The sequence below is a fragment of the Myodes glareolus genome, chromosome 24, assembly GCF_982192425.1.
Source record: "Myodes glareolus chromosome 24, mMyoGla1.1, whole genome shotgun sequence".
In the NCBI taxonomy this organism is placed as follows: domain Eukaryota; kingdom Metazoa; phylum Chordata; class Mammalia; order Rodentia; family Cricetidae; genus Myodes; species Myodes glareolus.
In genome coordinates this window covers 2677236-2698223 of record NC_142049.1, presented here as the reverse complement: position 1 = coordinate 2698223, position 20988 = coordinate 2677236, and the positions used below count along the sequence as shown (strand labels likewise).

Genomic DNA, 20988 nt, shown 5'->3' with positions numbered 1-20988 from the left:
CTTACAGTACTGGTGAGAACTGGATGTGAGAACTACCTGTAGGTGTTAGTTGTTGGCTACTCTCTGAAGCCCATTCTCCACGTTTTCTCTCGCTAAGATACCCACAGTCGTTGTTTTTTTTTTTTTTTTTTTTCTCTTCAAAGCCACTTCCTGGGGAGAAAGTCCAAAGTAAGCTGTTAAGACTTGCCTGGGCCCCTCCCTGAGCCCAGTTCATTCCTGTAAGCTGGGAAAGGAAATGAGTTCACATGGTCCAACCCAAGCTCAGCTTCTCAAGCAAAATATCTCCCTAGCCTTGGGAAGGAGTAGCAGTAGGTGGAGCTTTGCATGAACTGGAGCCCTGGACAAGGTATGTAGGAAGGCTTTTCTGACCCACGGGCCAGCTCCGAATGTGAGGGAGAGAGGTCACTCACTAGTGGCTGTCCTTTGTTGAAGGAGCTAGATCTTGATTTAAACCTGTGCAAGGGTGGAGAGAGGAAAGGTGGAGGGAAGACTTGCAAGGTGTCTGAGACGTGTCTTTGTGTTAGCTCCTGGAGAAAGCAATAGCCTAGACACAGGAGCAAAGAACAGCTGTTCTCCTGTTGATCTTCGTTCTTTTGTAAAATTTTTTTTGTTGCTCATTCTGAGCTTTAGTAAATGCAGTTCTAAAATCTTTATTCCCATTTAATAAGGTGTAGAAGATAGGTTTATGTGTTAGTCCAGTTAAGAGATGTTCAGAAGGTAGAACTTTTGTTTAACTTGTTTTATTTATAGATCTTGAACTCATGATTCTGTCTCCTGAGTGCAGGGATTTACAGTTCTGTTTAATCTATATTTATTTCTCAGCCTCGGGAGTTGTTATTTCAGGTAGCAGAATTCTCTGTCTGGTGGATGTGGAGCAGTCCAATTAATAATAGAATGCTTACATAAAATTGTGTGCCTGTGTGTGTATGTGCTGGATTCTTGTGTGTGCATAGGGGTCCTTACTGCTGTGTGTACGTGGAGGCCAGCAGTCAACTTGGGGTGTCTTTCTCCGTTGTTTTCCACCCTTTTTATTGAAAAAAAAAAAACTTACGGTATCTTATCTGCTTGAATATGTGTTTACTAAGTGTGTGTGTCCTTGTTGAATCCTCTGCCTGGACTTAGGGATGGTGATGAGCCACCATGTGGGTGCTGGCGATTGAACCTTCAAAAGCAACAAGTACTCACAATGACTGAGCCATCTCTGCAGCCCTACCCATCTTGGTTTTTGACACAAGGCCTTTCTCTGATCCTAGAGTCAGGCAGTAAGCCACAGGTGTTTCTCCGTCTCTGATTACCCAGTGCTGGGGTTACAGGTTTGTGCCACTGTCTGACCTTTACCTGGGTGCTGAGGATCTGAATTTAGGTTCTTGTGTTTGTGGAGAAAGCTCTTTTCCCAATGAGCTGTCTCTCCAGCTCTGTTATAAGATGTTCAGCAGTGCCCTTGTTGTCTGTCTACTAGAAACTAATACACCTCTTACCCCACAAAGTCTTCCGAATCGGAAATGTCCTGGTACTGCTGAATGTCATTGTGGGGGAAACTCAACGGCAGCTGAGACTCAGCATTCTCTTTGTACATAAGTCATAGTGATAGGTAGAAGATAAAGCTAATATTGATATGATCTCCTATTGTAGTCACTATGTGCCAGCCTTAAATATAATAGCTTGTTTAGTCCACTTAATAATTTTGAGTTAACTACTTTTATTGCCATTTTATAGATCAGAAAATGGAGGGATAGGAAGGTTAAATGAATTAATAGGTGCTAATGTTGTTACAAGTATATGTTGTTAGGGACTGCCCTAAGTTCCTTACCTGTGTATTATTTGATTTAATTCTTACGCTCAGTCTGTGACGTTGTTCTGATAGTGTCATGGGTTTGAAGATTTTGTTGTATATCTGTTGCTAAGCATTGTTAGCACACTGGGGTAAAGGCTTGATTTCTTTCTTTTTAAGGCTTTAGTCTTGTTTACCTAATAAAACATTTTAGTTTTAGAGTTGTGGATGGAAGTTTCTGCCTCACCCAGCCCTGCAGCTGTTCTGTACCAAAGAAACTCACAGAGGCCTATATTAATTATAAACTGTTTGGCCTATTAGCTGAGGCTTATTATTAACTAGCTCTCACAACCCACAGTTCTTGTCTATGCTTAGCCACATGGCTGGGTACCTTTTCTCAATAAGGCTTTCTTAAGCCGGGCGGTGGTGGCGCATGCCTTTAATCCCAGCACACTCGGGGGGGCAGAGGAAGGTGGATCTTTGTGAGTTCGAGACCAGCCTGGTCTACAAGAGCTAGTTCCAGGACAGGCTCCAAAGCTACAGAGAAACCCTGTCTCGAAAAACCAAAAAAATAAAAAATAAAAATAAAAAATAAAGCTTTCTTACCTTGTTTCTTTTACATCTGGCAGCTGTCTACATCTCTGCCTTTCCTCTTCCCAGAATTCTACTCTGGTTGCTCTGGCTATACTTCCTGCCTGGCTACTGACCAATCTGTTTTATTAAACCAATGTGAGTGATAAATCTTTACAGTATGCAATAATATTATCTCATAGAATTTCCCTTTTTTTTCTTTTCCAGACAAGACCCTGAACCTAATCTCCTTTGTTTAGCCCTTTTTCCTGATCATTATTCATAACAATTGGTAACCAACACTCTAAACAAAGACAAACATCCATAATCCATTTTTCTGGGAATGTGGATGTAGTTTCTGTGCTGCTTCCTGCTGATTGGGGTCACTGATAATCTTATGGGGACACAAACAAAATTTAGGATTATTGTCAAGTCCTGACTAGAGTGTTCTGTGAGGCTGGATCATCTCAGCCAGTGGTCTTGAGGCTGTTCTGGATGCAGAACCCAGAGGAAACTCCAACAGAGGTGCTCTGAAACATTGGATCATCTGGGCCATCTGATCCTGTCCAAAATTTTTCAGGGGATCTTCCTTGATCAAACCTCATTTTCTTAACCCCGAATGAATCTACAACGTCTCATTTCCTGTGGAAAGAAAACAAAACTTCTTCTCCAAAGTAATATATCTTTTGACTTAAATTTTGAAGTCAAGGCATTTTCAAAATATATAGGTTGGATTAATCCAGCAACATTTATAATCAAATGTCTTTTAGTAGCTGTTGATCCTTCCTCAGCAGTCAAACAAGTCAAAGACAACAAAATAATATACAGTATCCAGATTCTCTGTGTATTTTTCATCTTTATGTGTTTTTATTTATTCTTTCTTTTATTTTTACTTTTTTAATTTTTGTTTTATTGAGACAGGGTTTCTCTGTGTATGTTTGGCTGACCTGGAACTCACTCTGTAGACTGGGTTGGCTTTGAACTCAGAGACCCTCTGCTTCTGCCTCCCAAGTGCTGGGATTAAAGGCGTGTGCCACCACACCTAGCCGCTCTATTTCTTTCTTTAAAGGACTTCCTCTGTCTTTTTTCTTTTCTCTCTCAAGCCTACATATATTTTTAAACATACTGTAAACTGTTCGGAGTTTTTTTTTTGTTTGTTTTTTTGTTTTTTTGTTTTGGTCTGAGTCTGTCTTACTGTATATCTTATCTTTTTCTGGCCACATGAATCTATAATCTATTTAATGATACGGCTAGGATTAAAAAGTACGGCTTTGGTGGCTTCCCCTGCCCATTCTTTAGCTTCATGGTGGAGCTACTGGCGGAAGCCATTGCCACAACTCTGTGGGCTTTCGGGTCCGTGCCACCACCAGAAACCACTGCTGGCTGCTCATAAACACCATTTAAGTTGTTCTTGGTATTAGAGCCTCTTAAGAGATATACCATGGGTTTCTTTGCTGCTAATGTTGAGTCAGGAATCCTTTCTTCAAAGAGCCACACCTCTGCTCACTGCCAAAAACCAGACCCTACCAGAGTAGAGACAGTTACCAGTAGCTGTACCTGACTTTGTTCCTGTCTGTCTAGAATCTTTTTTTTTTAAAAAGTGTTCTCAGGCTTTATGTGGACATTCTTGCCAAATATTTGGGTCCCATTTGTAGACAGAAGTTCCTGTCCCACCTGTTCCCACAGCCATTCAGTCCCAAAGGCACACAAAGGCTTATATTAATTATAAACAGTTTGGCCTATTAGCTCAATCTTATTATTAACTAGCTCTTATCACTTAAATTAACTCATAATTCTTGTCTGTGTTTAGCCACATGACTGGGTGCCTTTTCTCAGTAAGGCATTCTTATCTTGCTTCCTCTGCATCTGGCTGGTGACTGCATCTGTCTTTGCCTTTTCTCTTCCCAGAATTCTCCTAGTCTGATTGTCCCACTTATTTCCTGCCTGGCTACTGACCAGTCAGTGTTTTATTAATCCAATACGAATGACAAATCTTTACAGTGTATAAGAGCATTATCTTACAGCATGGAATATTTTTCTCCTTTCTTTTTTTTTGCTTTTTTTTTCTCCAAACAATACCAGGAAGTACCAGTATTACCTCCATTTTGTTATTTAAGAAACTGAGAACGAAGCAGGAGGTAATGGCATGTGCCTTTAATTCCAGCACTCGGGATTAAAGTGCTAATCTCTGTGTTTGACACCAGCCTGGTGTATAGTGGAGTTGTTTCAGGACAGCCAAGGTTCCATAAAGAAGCCTGGTCTCAGAAAAACAAAACAAGACAGAAATGGAGAAGAGAGGCTTATGTAGATACGTGGTAATTGCCTGGGCTGACGTACTATTCCTGTATGTCTTGTCAATTTAAGATTGACCATAATGCTTTCAGCTGACCTTGTTAATAAGGTGACAGAGAAATCATGAGCCCCTATTCGTGTTAGAGGTTGAGCTGGCAGAAGCTCCTTCTGGCTTGTGATCTGGGATTTGTTGGTAAAATTTTCTCATCTTACTGATTTGCATTGGCTGTGGAACACAAGTTGCAATTGTGTTATCATTGGAGTGCTTTTATTATTGTTATTTTTTTAATATCCAGCTTGATATTCTGTAGAGGTGGTTTTGTTAAACACAGACTCTTGCATTCAGCAGCTGTCTTACTTGTGTAAGTACTGAACTGTCAGTAAGCGCAAGGGAAGGAAGGTGATTGGCAGAGGTTAATGTGGTCAGGATTGTGCAGCATTTTGATAGTAGTTTGGGCCTGGCCCTGAATTCTTTATAAGCCACTCGCTACTTGCTTTTTTTCTCATGACGAGGGCTAAATGATTTTGTGCTTTTTGCTCATCAAGTTCCTTAGTTTTCCTTCAACAGAAGTGATAAGCACCTCTTCTTGTCTCATTTCCACTTTTGGTTGCTCATAATGTCCTTCTAGTATAGTCTCTGACCACTGAATAAATATCTCTGGAGGACCAAGGAGGCTGTGCTGTCTCTGCCAGCTTGGACCCGGAAGTCATGCTACACCTACTATTCTTGACAACTGCTTCCTATTTCAGTGATGACGTGGTGGGCAAAGCATACCAGCCAAAATAGAAAGTTAGTTTATAGGGAAGAAGGCTCTTTAAAAAAAGATTCACCGTGTAGCCTTGGCTGGTCTGGAACTTGCCCTGTTGATCAGACTGGCTTCTAACTCACAAAGATTTGCCTTCCACTTTCCAAGTGCTGGGGTTAAAGACACCGCCAACCTGGGTAACCTTTTTCTCTGGCAAGTGGCATGTGGTAAGGGTTGTCTTTCCCTTCATAGTGAATTTCCAGAGCTGCTCATTTTCTTTAGCTTATGGGGAAAAGTCGCAAAGCTACTTAAATAAGATAAGAAAAATGCTCTTGTCTGTCGGTTTCAGTGGTTTTGGTATTGGTAGCAGTGGCAAGGGATGCCTATCAGGAAAAATAAATGTCTCAGATAATTTAGCAATATATAAAGTACTTTCATGTTTGTTTGTTTTTTAAACTCCTAGATATTCCTAATGTATCCTTATTTTACAGATAAAGTAGCTCAGGTCCAGTGAGAAGACATGATTATATAGGCAGTGAGTGCTGGAGGCAGGGTTTTCACCGAGGCCAACCTCTTAAGTCCAGTAGGGGTTCTGCCTCTTTACCACAGCTTGGTCTGTGTTGTGTTTAACAGTTTTATTTTACTTTGTTTAGTTTTTTAGGTTAGGGTCTCCTATATGGCCTCAACTGTGTAGACCAGGATGACTTTGAGCTTCTGATCCTCCTGCCTCTACTTTTCCAGGGCTGGGATTCCATGAATATGTAGCTATGTTTGGTGCAGTGCTAAGGATGGAACCCAGGACGTCATGTGTGGTAGGGAAGTACTCTGCCCACTCAGCCACACCTGCAGCTCTGACAGCTTTAGTAAATAGAATCGTACTCTGTAACGTTCACACAAAGCATAGACAACTCAGTGTTAGTTTGGTTTATTCAGAACTGTTCGTAAAACCAATGCTGAAGTCTAGTTTTATACTATTTCTCCATCAAAGAGAAACAAACCCGCTAGCGTTCACTTTTAGTCTCTCACAATCTCATTGTCCTAGCATTGGGAGATGATTGATTTACTATTTTATTTTTGTAGACTTGATTTACTTTGGACATTGCTTGTAAGTGAAACCATACAACATGTAATCTTTGTGTGTGTGTGTGTGTGTGTGTGTGTGTGTGTGTGTGTGTTATAGGTGCACACGTGTAGGTGCATGCATGGAGGCCAGAGTTAGGACATCAGATATCAGTCACTGCTCCCTGCTATATTTCTTTGAGACAAGAAGTATAGTAAGACTTATTTTGTCCCACCAGCCAGCTCCCAAATAACTACAGGGAGACTTCTTATTTATAAAGATTCGGACGAAGGCTTAGACTTGTTACTAACAGTTAGCCCCTATCTTTAATCTAAAGGCTCGGTTACCTTTACCCTGTACTGCCATGCTGCTTCCTTTCCCTCCGCTGGTGACCCTGGCAGCTCCACTTTCTTCCCAGCATCCTCTCTGCGCCTCCAAATCTATGGGGCCTAGCTATGGACTGTTTAACTTTTTAGTAAACCAATCCAAGTGACAAACCTTTGCAGTATACAAAAAGATTATTTAGTAACAAAGTACTCTAACTAAACCTAGGGATACCTGTTTTTTTTTTGTTTTTGTTTTGTTTGTTTGTTTTTGTTTTTTTGTTTTTGGCTAGACTGCTAGGCAGAAAGTCGCAGCAATCTTTTTCCTTTCTCCTCTGGTCACTGGAGCTCTAGGTGTATGGAATCACACCTGCCTCTTTATGTGGGAGTTGGAATTTGAACATTTTAGGTTTTCACTGTATTCTTTATATTTTAAATGTTATTTTTTTTAAGACTTCACAATAGTCATTTTTCCTCATTTGATAGACTAAAATGTCCAGGTCAGAGAAACACATGACCAGCTCAAAGGACAGAGTCAAGAATCAAAACTGGCTGGGCAGTGGTGGCGCACGCCTTTAATCCCAGCACAGAGGCAGAGGCAGGTGGATCTCTGTGACTTTGAAGCCAGCCTGGTCTACAGAGTGAGCTCCAGTACAACCAAGGTGCACAGAGAAACCCTGTCTCGTAAAACCGAAAAAGAAAAAGAACAAAAAACTTAAAAAAAATTTTCAAAACTGGGTTTAACTTTAAAGTTTCTATTTTTCTACTTCATTTTATTTCCTTTTGGTAAAGAGATTTTTCCCTCTGGTGCTCTCTCCTTCTGATATAAAGGTCTTGACATTGTGGGCAATATGGATCCTTTTTAAGGAAGGATAAAATTTGCTCTTGTTGACAGTCTAGCCTGTCTAACACTGGCGGAGGAGGTAGGTCTGAGACTGACTTAGGCACTGATTCTTGGACACTCAGGTCTGAACTGAGATGAGAACAGGGATATGTGGAGTAACAACCGTGCTCCAACGCTGAAGGAAGATGTGGGCTCAGTAGGCTTTGTCTCTCTTGGGGAATTTTTTTTTTCGGCTGAAATAGGAGAATCACTTGCTGCGTTCCTCACCAAATGCCAAAAGAAATTAGTATGTTGTAAATCTCACCAAAAAACTAGAAGATACTTTGACTCAGTTGAAGCTGTGTCACTGTCTCTTTTCTTCTATATAACCCTGACATTTAGTCAGTACCAGCTACATAAGCTTACAAAGGATTTTCATGGAGCTCCCTATACTCTATGTAGCATAAAGGTAGTAAACAGTGGTTCTCAACCTTCCTAATGCTTTGACCCTTTAATGCTATCTAGAGGTGTCTAGGATGGAAGAGAGAAAGAGAGAACTGTTTTTAGGGCTTACTGGTCTACCCGCTTGTTCAAACCATAGTTGCATGTTGAACCTCTCTTATTTATGAGTCCATTCCTTTAGGCCTTTATCTTTTCCGTCCTATAAAGTTGGGACTTTTTTGATTCCTGTCTATTCATTGGTGTTTTGTGATATAACAGTGATTAGCAAAGAATGGGTTGTTTACTTTTGTATTTCCACTTAAGTTTTGTTATGCTGTTTTGAGACAGGGTCTCACTTCTGAGTGGCCTGGAACTTACTGTGTAGACAAGGCTGGCTTCAAACCCACAGAGATCCGCCTGCCTCTGCCTCCCCAGTGCTGGGATGAAAGGCATGTGCCGCTGTACCAGGCCTCCCAGGCAAGTTTTTTTGTTTTGTTTTGTTTTGTTTTGTTAAAATAATTTCAAAATTGAGATTAGGAAATTTCTGTCTCCACAGAAATGGAGTCAAGGTGTTTATCTTTGTCTACACGGCTAACTCAAGAATATGGTCTTTACTCAAGATGGCTGCCTGGTGGTATCTGAATCTAAAGAGGAATAAAACCTACTTTCAGTAATTGGGAAGTAGCATAGAAATCTGTACAAGATGGTGGAGCAGATTCTCTTTCAAGTTGTGGTATTATTAGGTTTATCGTCTCCGTCAGGCGTTAAGCTTTCTGTGTCTCATCCTTCTTATTTGTAAACGAAGATAATAAGACTGCTTTGGGGGTGTGTGTGAGCGTGTGTCTGTCTATACATTTGTGTGTAAACACGGACATGTGCCTGAGTGGGTGTGGAGGTCAGAGGTAGTTCAATCTTCCTTAATTGGTGTCTGTCTTAAAGAGATAGGGTTTCTCACTGAAGGTAAAACTCTTCAATTTGGCTAGACTGACCCGTGAGCTCTAGGGACCTGTCTCTGCCCCTCACCAGCTTCTGGTGCTGGGATTATGGATACATACGTGGTGCTGCATTGGGTTTTACATGAGTACCTGGTATCTGAACCTGGGGCAGCAAGCACTGTACTGGCTCATCTTCCCAGCCCCTAAAGTTGAATTTTATGTTAACTTTAAAAACATATGTTCATTTATTCATTCATTCATTCGTGTGTGTGTGTGTGTGTGTGTGTGTGTGTGAGTGAGTGTGTACAATGGAGGGGGGTGTGTTTTATGGTATGAAGGAGTTTGCTCTGAAGCATAGGTAGTGACCTAGGTTTTATGTATATAACACGTCTACACCACACATTTAGAATTTGGAGACCTAAGTGAGAAAATAATGGGTGCCGAATGTCTTCTAGAGGCTGAAGGCAGAAGCATTGCTTGCGAGGTTGCGCTTCTGGGAGCAGTGATGCCGATCCTAGCATCCAGTGTGCAGAAGTACTGCAGCCGTTTCTTCATTGGATAAGTTCTTCTGTAGCTTTGTGCTTTGTCCTGAAGTTTAGCCTTCAGCCCCTCTCTCTTCATTCCTATAGCTCGTGAGACACCCAGTATTAGTAAGTTCTTTTTCTACTCAATCGTCTAGGCCTAATCCTTAAAGAATCCTGGCTGCTGCCTCTGGGATGCATCTGACATGTTACCTCGTTTGTAATAAGAGTTTTATTGGATTACAGCAACGTTGTTCATTTCTGTATTGTCTGTGGCTATCTTTATGCTAAGAAAGTAGAGTTGAATTGTTGAGGCAGAGATGATAGAACCTGCAATCCTAAGATGTTTGACTTTTTTCAGAAAAAATTCCCAGCTCCTGCTTTAGTGGATAATTTTGTCTCTTAACAAATACTGGTTGCTTTATCAAACAATGAGTGTTTGAATGCCAGTTTCATCAGAGCAAAATGTGGCCCTGAACTGCAATAGCGGCTTTTAGCTCGGGATGTTGGTAGTATGCTACAGTTGTTTTTTTATTATCTGAGTAATACGTTGTGTGTGTTTTATATGCATATTTCTATGCATAACTGTCCTGAAAGTCATTTTAAAAATAGGTGTTAATGTTTACTTTTTAAAATGTTTTGTTTGAAGGCCTCATTGGGAGCATAAAGGTTACAAAGTGCGCTTATCAATCCTTCATATCTATTCATGGCCTCTGTACTGCAGGGTTTCACTGACACAGGGTTTCACTTATGTTAGAGACCGGTGGTTACAAACAATAGTAATGACCATAATAAGTAAGGGGACAGTGATTAGTAAGGAATCGGTGTTTCTGACTACTTAGAATAATCTTTTCTCATGATTTTTCTGCTCCTTTATATCAGCAGCATTTCCAACTGTGTGGAGTAGGAAACCTCACAGTAATCTGAAATGTAAAAATTAGATTTCTTTACTCAAGGAGGAGGGTGGCTGATGGCTGTCGTGGGCTCAGGTGCACCGGTATTTGGGAACCAGTTGTTTTGTCTTTCTTTACTCAACTAACTTTAGAGCATTTGCCTTTAGGCCTTGTGCTGTGAGATCTTGACTAACAGTCTGGGTCCTGGAACACCACAGAGCACATTTCAGGAAGGAAGGATGAGGGAGAGACAGAATGGGGCAGAGGAGGAACTGGCACCATTTCTTTGTCCTATTTTACAATTAAAAGTAGCCATTTCTTCTGAATTCTTAAAAAGCTTCCTGTCTTTAACTGTGTCTTATGAGCCCAGTAAACCTTAGGGGAGGCTGGGGAGAGAGCACAGATGCTCTTCAACGTAAAATGATGGGCGTGTGCCGCCATGGAGCTATCAAATTGTGTATATTTATTTAAAATCTTTTTGGTGTGTGTGCGTGTGCATGTGTGTGTGCGTGCATGCATGTGCATGTATGTCTGTGTGCATGTGTGTGCATGAATGCATGTGCGTGCATGCATGCATGTGTGTGTGTGTGTGTGTCTGTGTGTGTGTGTGTGCACACGTGTGCGCGTGTACGTTGCATGCCGTGGAGGTCAGAGGACAGCCTCTGCTGTCAGTCCCCATTTCACCATGTTTTGAGACATGGTCTCTCCTTTTACTGTTGTGCAGGACCGGTTAGCTGTCTAGTGAGCTTCTGGGAATTCCCTTGTCTCTCTCATTTCCCTGTTGGTGCATGCTGGGATTACAGATATGTATACCGCTGTATCACGATACTGCATCCATCTTTTCTCATGTGAGTCCTGGAGATCTTGAGCTCAGGTTCTCAGGTTTTCTAAGCAGTAGCCATTTGCCGAGTTCCTTCTCTCCCCCTTCCCTTTGTCTTTGTTGTTTGCTTTTTGAGGCAGGGCACCATGTAGAGAAGTTTGCAAACTCCTGTAGCCAAGAATGACTTTGAACTCTTCCTCTTCCTGCCTCTGCCTCCTGAGTATTGGATTTATTTATAGGCATGCCCCACCATGAAGCCATTCTAAATAGAAAGCTTTGTAAATGAAAAGTACATTTAGCCAGGTGGTGGTGGCATGCACCTTTAATCCCAGCACTTGGGAGGCAGATGCAGGTGGATCTCTGAGTTTGAGGCCTGCCTGGTCTATACAACAAGTTCTAGGACAACCAGAACTCTTACACAGAGAACCTGTGCCTTGAAAAACAAACAAACAAACAAGTACATTTAATGCATCAAACCTATTGAACATGATAGTTTAGCATCCCAGTGTGCTGTATTGCATCAGCTGCTTATTCTTGCGATCCCATGTTGCCTTGGGACAGCACAAGATGTTCCATGTTACACACAATAACCTGTGAAAGATCAAAATTAAATGTGAAGGGCATGTTCTACTGACTAACTGGAGGAGCACGCCTGTTGAAGGGCGTGTTCTACTGACTCACTGTGGAGGAGCATGCCTGTAATCCCAGCACCTGTGAAGTGGAGGATTGAGTGTTTGAGGTCTGTGTAGGCTACATAACAAGAACCTGTGTGGTGGTTTGAATGAGAACGGCCCCCATTGATTCACAGGAAGTGGTATGGTTGAAGGTGTGGCCTTTTTGAAGTAGGTGTGACTTTGTTGGAGGAGGTGTGCCACTTGGGGGGGGGTGGACTTTGAGATTTCAGAAGCTCAAGCCCGACCTAGTGGCTCATGTTCTCTTCCTGCTGCCTGCCGATTCAAATATAGAACTCTCAGCTGTCTCTCCAGAACCATGTCTGCCTGCATGCCACCATAGCTGTAATGGGCTAAACCAGTGAACTATAAGCCAGCGCCAGGTCAGTGCTTTCCTTTATAAGAGTTGCCGTGGTCATGGTGTCTCTTCACAACAATGAAACCCTAACTAGGACAGCCTGCCTGGAAAAAGAGAAAGTGTTTGTGGTCTGTGTCATTCCACAGTGATGCTTGGTAGCGGCTGTTTTCCCGCAGTCGCCAACTTCTGTTCTGGGGGTAGAGTATTCAATGAGGAGCCGAGAAAAAGCATTGACAAAGACTCAGTAAGTCAGAGTCACTGTTTGGTAGATCAATCTCTCTCTCTCTCTTTTTCTTTTTTCTTTTTTTTCCTTTTATTTTCTTTTTCAAGACAGGGTTTCTCTGTGTCACAGCTCTGGCTGTCCTGGAACTCACTTCTCCGGATGAAATTTGTGTTTCCCTTTTCAGTTCTTGGCTTTGTGGCAAATACAGTTTAACTTAGGTGCCATTGTGACTGATTGCCGCCAAATAGATTTTACTTTTTTCATTTGTCTCTTATTGCCTGTTTTATTTATTGATACAGTTTTTTGAACCTGAGTCTGATCCCAGACTGACTGTATAGCCAAGGGTGTTCCTGATGGTCCTCCTGCCTCCACAGCCTCCATGTGTTGGGATTGCAGTTGTGTGGCACCACATAACCTCCTGATTGCTGGGATCATAGGCATGTGCCACCATGCACAGTTTTATAATATGGCTTTAAAGTTAGTAGTGTGATTTATTTTTCAGTCTTGTGCCTCCATACACTTTTGAAACCTTCAGTATTTTGAAAGCTGTTTTTATTTTATACTCGTAGGCCTTGCCGTCTAATTGCTTTAAGAAAGAATGGTACATTGCATGGTTATTTTATACACCGTTGTTGACTAACTTCCACGTACCTTTAGTTGTGGCATTAGAAGAGCATAATTTCCATCCAGCAGTGTTTAAAATTGTTGGTGGTTGTAAGAGAAAACCAATTCAAATTCTGCAGCTACTCCAGCCATAGAAGGTACTAATTAAGTACATACACAGGTAAATTAAAAGTTTTAGTTTCTAAACAAAGCCAGTTTTCCTAGTTAGAATTATTACTCGTTTGCTTTCATAGCAGAGTTAGCAGGTGGTCTATGCTGATATGCCTAAATAGCCAGATGTGTGACCTAAAGGGCCCAGTTAGGTCTAAGAAGACTTCACAGACAGAACATTGATGGCCAAGGTCCACAGTTTATAATCTGTCAATTATTTACTTTGTAAATCAAAGGGATATATCATAAATGTAAGGACGTTAGGTAGATTTCAGTAAGTCATCTGTTACCTGGTAGATTTAATTTATCTTTCAAACATAGAGCCTCATTCTAAATTACCTTCTCTCATCCGGTTCTGCTTTCCCCTATTCCTGTCTTACTGCTCTAGATACAGTAAGACCAGGGATTCCTATCTGTGCATGCTGAGTGCTAGATCGTAGGCGCGCACCACCACCCCTGGTTGCATCCCTCCTCTTTGATCTAAACGGTTGTCAGTCCTCAGTAGTAAACAAAAGACAGAAAAAAGGAAGAAATGTAAAGAGAAGGAAGAGGGGTGTATTTCATTGGTAAAAGGCTTGTCTAGAATTCATGATGAACGTTTAATATTTTTAAAAACCTGCATAATTAATATTTTTGTAGATTTGCAGATGGTCATGTCCAGAAGGGAAAGCCAGGGTGCTCGATTACAGACTGAGTAGATGCCCTATAGTTGAAGGATGATGTTTAAGAGGATTGTTAAATTCTGCATTTTAAGTCTCAAAAGGTAGCATATGGGCTGAAGGGGACTTAGCGTGATGCTGATCTTATGGAAATGGTGCTGTGGAATCAGACCGAGTATAGATGATCATGTCATTTACTGGATGTGTGACCCTGGGGAAGTCACCCTATTTTCTTATCTGTTGCTTCCTGTCTTCTGCCCTGCGTTCAGGCAGTGTCTTCAGAATGTGTTACTTCTTTTCATCCTAGACATCTGAATAAATTAGTACTGTCTTCTCTCTGTTGCCTGAAGCACTAAAAGATTCTGTTAACTCCGTTCCTGTCCATACTCCCTTCCATCGACTAGGGATCTTTTTAAAATGTCACCTTTTGTTGTTCTGTTTTTCCAGAGCCCTTCCATTGCTGAAACTTACAGACAGATGAGGTGGCTCAGTGAGTCAAGGCAGGTGCCACCAAGCCTGACAACCAGGTTTGATCCCTAGGACCTGCACAGTAGAAGGGAAGCATTGATTCTCCACATGCATGCTGTGATACTCATGTGCCACCTCCCATACTACATAGAGAGAGTAAACATTTAAACTCATCAATTATGACCTGGAGGAGATAATCTGCATAGCTTGTCTCCACTCATATCCCTCGGAGGCAAGGGATGAGCTGGGTGAGTGGGGTGAGAGATACTGTCCCCTGGGGAGCACTGGGAAATTAGGTGAAGGTAGATTTTTATCGTTTTAGTCTTTAGGAGGCACCTTTATTGGGAGGTGGTGGTTCAGATAGTGACTGGTATCTAGCAGGTCCTTAAGAAATTTGGAGAGCATATTCTTCTAGGACCCAGTTCTGACACCCACGAATTAAGGTTTGTAAAGTGCCGGGCCACATACCATAGATGTCCTTAACAAATGGTTGCTGTTGCTGGGCGTTGTTCAAAGAAGAGGATGGTATCAGGGACACGGTTTAGAGAGCCAGGGTAAGAGATGCCTTCCCCCATCCACTCCAGTAGCAATGATTCTTGGCTCCCATTTGAGAAGATCCAGGAAGGACTCCCAGACTCCCTCAATACCTGGCTGCAAAACTAAGGCGCAGAGGACCTCCTGTTTTCATCCTGACCCTTGGGCACAGGAGGACTCTGGCCGCTCTAGAAAGCCTGCCTGGCACCTAACGGCAGAGACGACCAGAATGGTGGGAATGTTGCTATTTCCCGCCCGTCAGCGCCTCTTCAGAAAGCAGGGGGAGGAGGCAGCGCTCTCCCCGCCCCCTTCCCCTCCCTTTCTCTGTTCCTCCCTCCCTCCCCGCCCCTTCATCGAGCCACTCTGTCTTTGCTGCCGCCCTGCGAGGGGGCCGAGTGTGCTGCTGCTCCGTAGCTGGGTGGCTGCGCTGCTGCGAACAGCAGAATCCAGCCTGTCGGGCTGGTTCAGCCTGGGCTTTGTCCCAACTGCTGAGCGGGGAGAGGTGCGGCTCTGCGACAGATACACGGGATCATCAGAGATGCTGGGCCCCGCACTACCCGCCAGGTAATGCTGGCCTTTTCTAGGCCTGGCACAGCTAGGCTGAGCCAGGATAGGTGGAGGGGGTGTCCTACTGCCTTCCCGGGTAGAATGGGAAGAACATTATATGGCATTTACCTTAAGGGACTCTTAATGAGGGAAGGGCCTGAGGGTGGAACCTTGCAATAAGCCCATTCAGGGCTAGGCCTGTGTTGGAATTAGAGATCTGGCTAGGGAAGGTTTATGAAGGGGAAGCTGGATCTTTGGGGAACTGTGTGCCTCAGGGGCTCCTCTCCTTTGTAAGCATGCTTCTGCTCGGAGGCCTGTTGGTGTAGCTGCCCGCTTACTGAGACCAGAGGTGCTGTTCCCTGGTGGGAGATGCGGTGGAGAAAGGAGACCCTGGAGCTGTTCCTGTTGAGGCAGCCTCTGTGAGCCTCAGTTTCCTTGTTTGTCAGGTACTGCTGCTTTCCTAGGCTGTCAGATTGCCTTGGAAAGGTGAACCAGACAGGGACAGGGAGCCAGCATTTTGCTGGTCTGATTGGAAGCAGTGACTTCAGGGCCAGACAGACTGCAAATGCTCATGTTTGGAGCAAATGTCGGTATGGTGACTGTAGGGAGGTGGGACTGAAAATAAACAGGTAAAAGTGTATTCATATTTTTCTCTGAACTGGCCAGTTCTTTGATAATTAGACATTTGCTGTAACTAGGCTGTCTTCTCTGGAGCCCTGCTATTGATCAGCTAAGTAAATGACAGACCTTGAGATTGTATAATGTCTTAATCACTGTAATTCCTTCCTCTATTGTTTGGCACTAAGAAATACAAATACTAGCGTACCTTGATTATTTTGGACCTTCTTTCTCATCTCAGTTTCAAAAATGCTATGCATTTCCTCTGGCAAGCCTCCCTCTCCTTCCCCCTCCTCCGGGTCGTTTTTCCTTGCTTTTCCCTCACCTGTTTTCCTACCCCACCATCTTCCCTTCTTCCTGTCCTTGTCCTTATTCCTTCCCCTTCTCGGCTCTTCCCCTCCATAACCAGTTGTTTCTGTTTTTTTCTTTTTTTCCTCTTGTTGTTGACGTCGTCTTTTCTCCCCCAGATCATGTCTGTCTTGGTTAGGCCTCTTCTGTTTTTCTTTTAGAATTTCTGACTGCTTTCTCAGTGGTGGTAGGTTGCTAGTTTGTGGTAACCTTTGCTATAATATTTGTAAGGTTGAAACATTCTATCTAGTTTCCTTGTTTTTCACTTAAACTCTGTTTTCTTTGAGTGCCAGGCTCCCTCCTCACTGCCCTCAGGCTGTGTTTTGATGCCTCCCAATAGTCAATCCTTCTTCCTGGTTTTAGTCTTCATCCATCCTTTTCCTTGAGTCCAGAGTAGGGAAAAAGCACACTAGAAAGTCAAGAGCTTGAAGGCTGGAGCCCAAGTACAAATCCATCCAGATAAGAGACTTTACGGAGAGTCCGCATTTCCATGAGGAGCTGGGGCATAGCCAGTTATCAGTTGGCAGCCCAGAGGTACTGCTGCCTTGAAGGAAAGGAGGTTGGTGTGTGTGTGTGTGTGTGTGAGAGAGAGAGAGAGAGAGAGAGAGAGAGAGAGCGCAATGTGGGGGGAGAGGAAAAGGTGGGGTTTTGGGGGCAAGAGAATGTTCTTTTGAAGAGGAAGGTGGTTTTGACATCAAGATAGAAGTTATTTGGGGGTAAGGGTGGTTGTGGAGGGAAAGATTATAGGATGTGTAACAGGACCAAAATTCTTTTCTCTCCTGATTTAGGGGTCTTTGAAGTGGTTTATTTTTGCTCTGTAGTTTTTCCCCCTTGGTCAGTGTCCTAAGGTGGGACAGTAAGAGGGGGTCACAGGGATGAGAATGACAGGGTTGTTATTTCATTGATACTATCTAGAATATGCAGTGTGTGTGTTTATACATACATATATATATATATACATACATACATATATATATATATACACACACACACACACACATATTTCAGTGTGGTATCCGTTATTAATTGTTCCCTCTGGCTGGTGAGATGGTTTAGCCCACAAGGACACTTGCCTCCAAGCCTGACCTGAGTTCTATTTCCAGGTCCCATATGGTGGAAGGAGAGAACCAACTCATATAAGCTGTGTAGTTCCTGAGCCATGGCATACAGTTGCTACTACCCCAGCACAGACTTGCATAAAAAAATAGATGTAATGTTAAAAAGTATTTTCTCAGCTATATACCATGTTATAGTAAAAAAAAAAACAGTGGGATTTGATTCATTGTCTGCCTTCAATGAATCAATTGATTCATTGTGGACCCTCATGTGGGATGAAGACTAAGGTTCAGCAGACCAGGGGCAGGGTTGGATAGTAAACTATTCTTTGATGGTGACATGACTTTGCTTTGACTGTGTCATCTTGTGACTCGTGCATGTTGTGTGAGAAGGGTTTTCTTGTTTTTTTTTTTCTGTCTTTGGGACTAGAGTGTAGATATTACGGAGACAGGAAACAGATTTACATGTTGGTAGGTTATAGTGCCATGGCCAAACAAATTCTCAGTATCTTGGAGGAAAACAGACTTTGTGCCTGTTCATTTCTGGCTCCATCTCATTTAAGTGATTCACTGCTGAGAACCCTTTCTGGGTTATTTGATTCCTTTTCCCCCCTTTTCTCCCCCTTTTTCTTAAATTCAGTTTCTGGAACAAGATAAACGAGGTGTTTACTTCTCTGACTTCTGTGGAATAGAAACGTCACACCCTGTAGGGTTGGTGGGGATCCAGTGAAGCAGTGAGTGCTTGCAGACACTTTGTGCAGTGATGTACCCATTTTATTTTATTGTCCCTGAATGCTTCCTTAAAACACTGAGCAAATGCTCAGATGCTGCAGCCCTGAAGCCTGAGGATGCCACTGAGTAGTCTAGAATTTAAGTTTCCTTCTTGGTGAATACAAGAAAAAGAGGGACTAGACAGAAAAGGCTTTCAGGATCGACAGTTGAACTCCATGCTCAAATGGAGCCAACTAGCAATCGTGTTTTATTCAGACCAGAGAAATGGTAGGAGGCCAGTATAGAAGATTGTATTTTCAGTGATTCTTTACGGTAAACAGACTTTATTTTAGAAATCACTGGTTACCACTTGTTAATCTAGGTTTCATATATAAAATGAAAGGTAATTTATATTGCCACTGAAGAGTTTATTACAAAGTTTAAAAGTAACTTTATAAAAAAATAACGGGCTGGAGAGATGACTCAGTGATTAAGCACATCCGGGTTCAATTCCCAGCACCCACATGGCAGCTCACAATTGCCTGTAACTCCAGCTCCAGGGGATTTGGCACCCTCATGCAGACATACACGCAGGCAAAATACCAATGCACATAAAAATAAATAATTTTTTTAAAATAAAAATTACATGGTTGATAATAGTTATTCTTATCCTACAGAAATAAACTCTGAAGTCATCTCTTCAGAAAGTCTTTCTTGGCCGGTAATCCAGGGCCTCTCCTGGATTTATGCAGCACCTCCCTGCACTCAGCGGTGGTGCTTGTGGCTGTTGTATTAGGCTGTGTGTTCATTTGAGGGCAGAGTCAGAGTCTGATACCTCTGACAAGCTAAGTGCCTGTCTAGTTGTTACGTGTATGTTAATAAATACACCATATTTAGTTGCTACTGCTTATTAAGGAGATGTGTAATAAATGAATATAATTAAACTTTGTGATAGTTGCTGTGATGATCAAGAGTTCCTTTTGGTCATGTTAAGTTTAATAGTCTGTAAGACAGCAGCATCTGCCACTCTTACCGGGCCCTGCAGCTTCACAGAAGTGTAGGTAGAATTGACTGCCAAACAGAACTGTTTGGTTAAAAGGTGGAACTTGGGTGTCATGTGCCTGTGGACTGGGTGAGGTCATCTTGGGGACAGTGTTGTGTATGAGTAGAGGGTCTGGAGTCTTGGATGTGCGACAGATATGGGAGGAAGAGTATACAGAAGGGAGAAGAGGAGGCAGAAAGGTGGATGGAGAGACAGTCCGAGAAAGTAGAGTATTTAAAGGAGAACTGAGGTTAATATGTTGACTGCGGATGAGAAAGCGACCAGGTGGGGAAAGAAGCATGACTGTGTGATTTTCAAGGTAGGGGTGATCGGCCATCTTGACAAGAATACTTTTGGTGACATAGGAAGGATGCCAGGTGGCCCAGAAGGGAAGGCGGTGGAGATAGCGCTCCACCATATGAAGACAGAGCGGTGTTTGGAAGAGGTGTTGGTGTCAGAGGAGAGCATGTGTGCACACAGAGGACACTGTAGAGCTTGTGTGCTATTCCGGTATTTCTTGGGTCAGGTAAAAATGACCACTTAGATCTGATTTTGTGTTTCCTTTTTCTTAGCTGTGCTCTATCAGTTGCTAAACCCTTTGGCTCTACCTTTAAGATATATTTACCTTTGAAGTTCTGTCTACCCACTCTTAGTCTTATATGTAACCTTGAGTTCTCACCTTGATTTTTGTAACTTCTTAATGGGTTTGCCTTTATTCTCCTTTGAAGCCTGTTCTACTCTGGCTGGAGTGGTCTGTCTAAATTCCGAATCAAGTTACTGCTTTAAAACACAGTTGCTGTGCAATCCAGGTTCATATTGTGGCTTCTCAGGCCCTGAACAATCTGACTGTGTAGCTGATCTTTCTGTTTCTCTGACTCTGTTCTCATCCTCCCCTTTTACTCTCTGGGGTTGGGGCTCAAACCCAGGGCTGTGAACAAACCAGGCCGTCGATTCTATCACAGAATTTCTAGCCCTAGTCACTTAATCTTAGTTTCTTGACATGTTTTTTCTTTGACTATTGAGTAAACTTTTATCTTGTTGGTCTTTTTGTTGTTCTGGTGCCCAGTATATATAGTTTCATAATCTATAATTGTATTTATACTTCTATCTGCTTACAGTGATCACCTTCTGGATGTTACTAAAATCTGTCATCTCATTTCTTTCTTACTTGCTTCTTCTCTTTTCTTTTTTAAAGACAAGAGTTTCTCTGTGTCACCCTGACTGTCTAGGAACTACTCCGTAGACCAGGCTGGCCTTGAACTCAGTGATCCACCTGCCTCTGCCTCCCGAGTTCTGGGGTTAAAATCATGTACTTCTACCACTTTGCTGTCTCCTTCCTTCCTTCCTTCCTTCCTTCCTTCCTTCCTTCCTTCCTTCCTTCCTTCTTTCCTTTCTTTAAGATTTTATTTATTTATTATGTATACAGTGTTCTGCGTCTGTGTACGCCTGCACCAGATCTCATTGTAGATGGTTGTGAGCCACCATGTGGTTTCTGGGAATTGAATTCAGGACTTCTTAACTGCTGAGCCATCTCTCCAGCCCTGTCTTCTCATTTCTTAACCACTGGGCCATCTCGCCAGCCCTTGTCATCCTATTCCATTCAGGTCTTAAGTGTTTCTTCCTCAGCAAAGTCTGTCCTGGTCAACCCTGCCCCATTCACGTACCTGTGTGCACTGTTTTATTGAATCGCTTCTTGTCTGTGTCTGTTACTAGATGCATGATTTCCACGAACATAGAAATTCTGCTTTACCCAACTAGAGTAGTGCTAAGACATTGTAAGTACACG

The 20988-nt window shown here is 42.6% G+C and overlaps 1 protein-coding gene across 5 annotated transcripts in view; it reads left to right on the top strand.

Annotated features, from left to right (window-relative positions):
• Positions 1-20988, top strand: part of Pak1 (p21 (RAC1) activated kinase 1) — a 114840-nt gene that overhangs the window by 45821 nt on the left and 48031 nt on the right. For 2 of the 5 annotated variants that reach the window (XM_048435110.3, XM_048435109.3), the window contains exon 1: positions 15245-15446. The exons of 2 other annotated variants lie outside the window; for them this stretch is intronic. The gene's annotated coding sequence lies outside the window, so the exon portion shown is untranslated. Of the gene's footprint in view, positions 1-224; positions 347-15244; positions 15447-20988 lie in introns of those variants that run through there. One more of the 5 variants, XM_085682963.2, reaches the window with a different exon arrangement.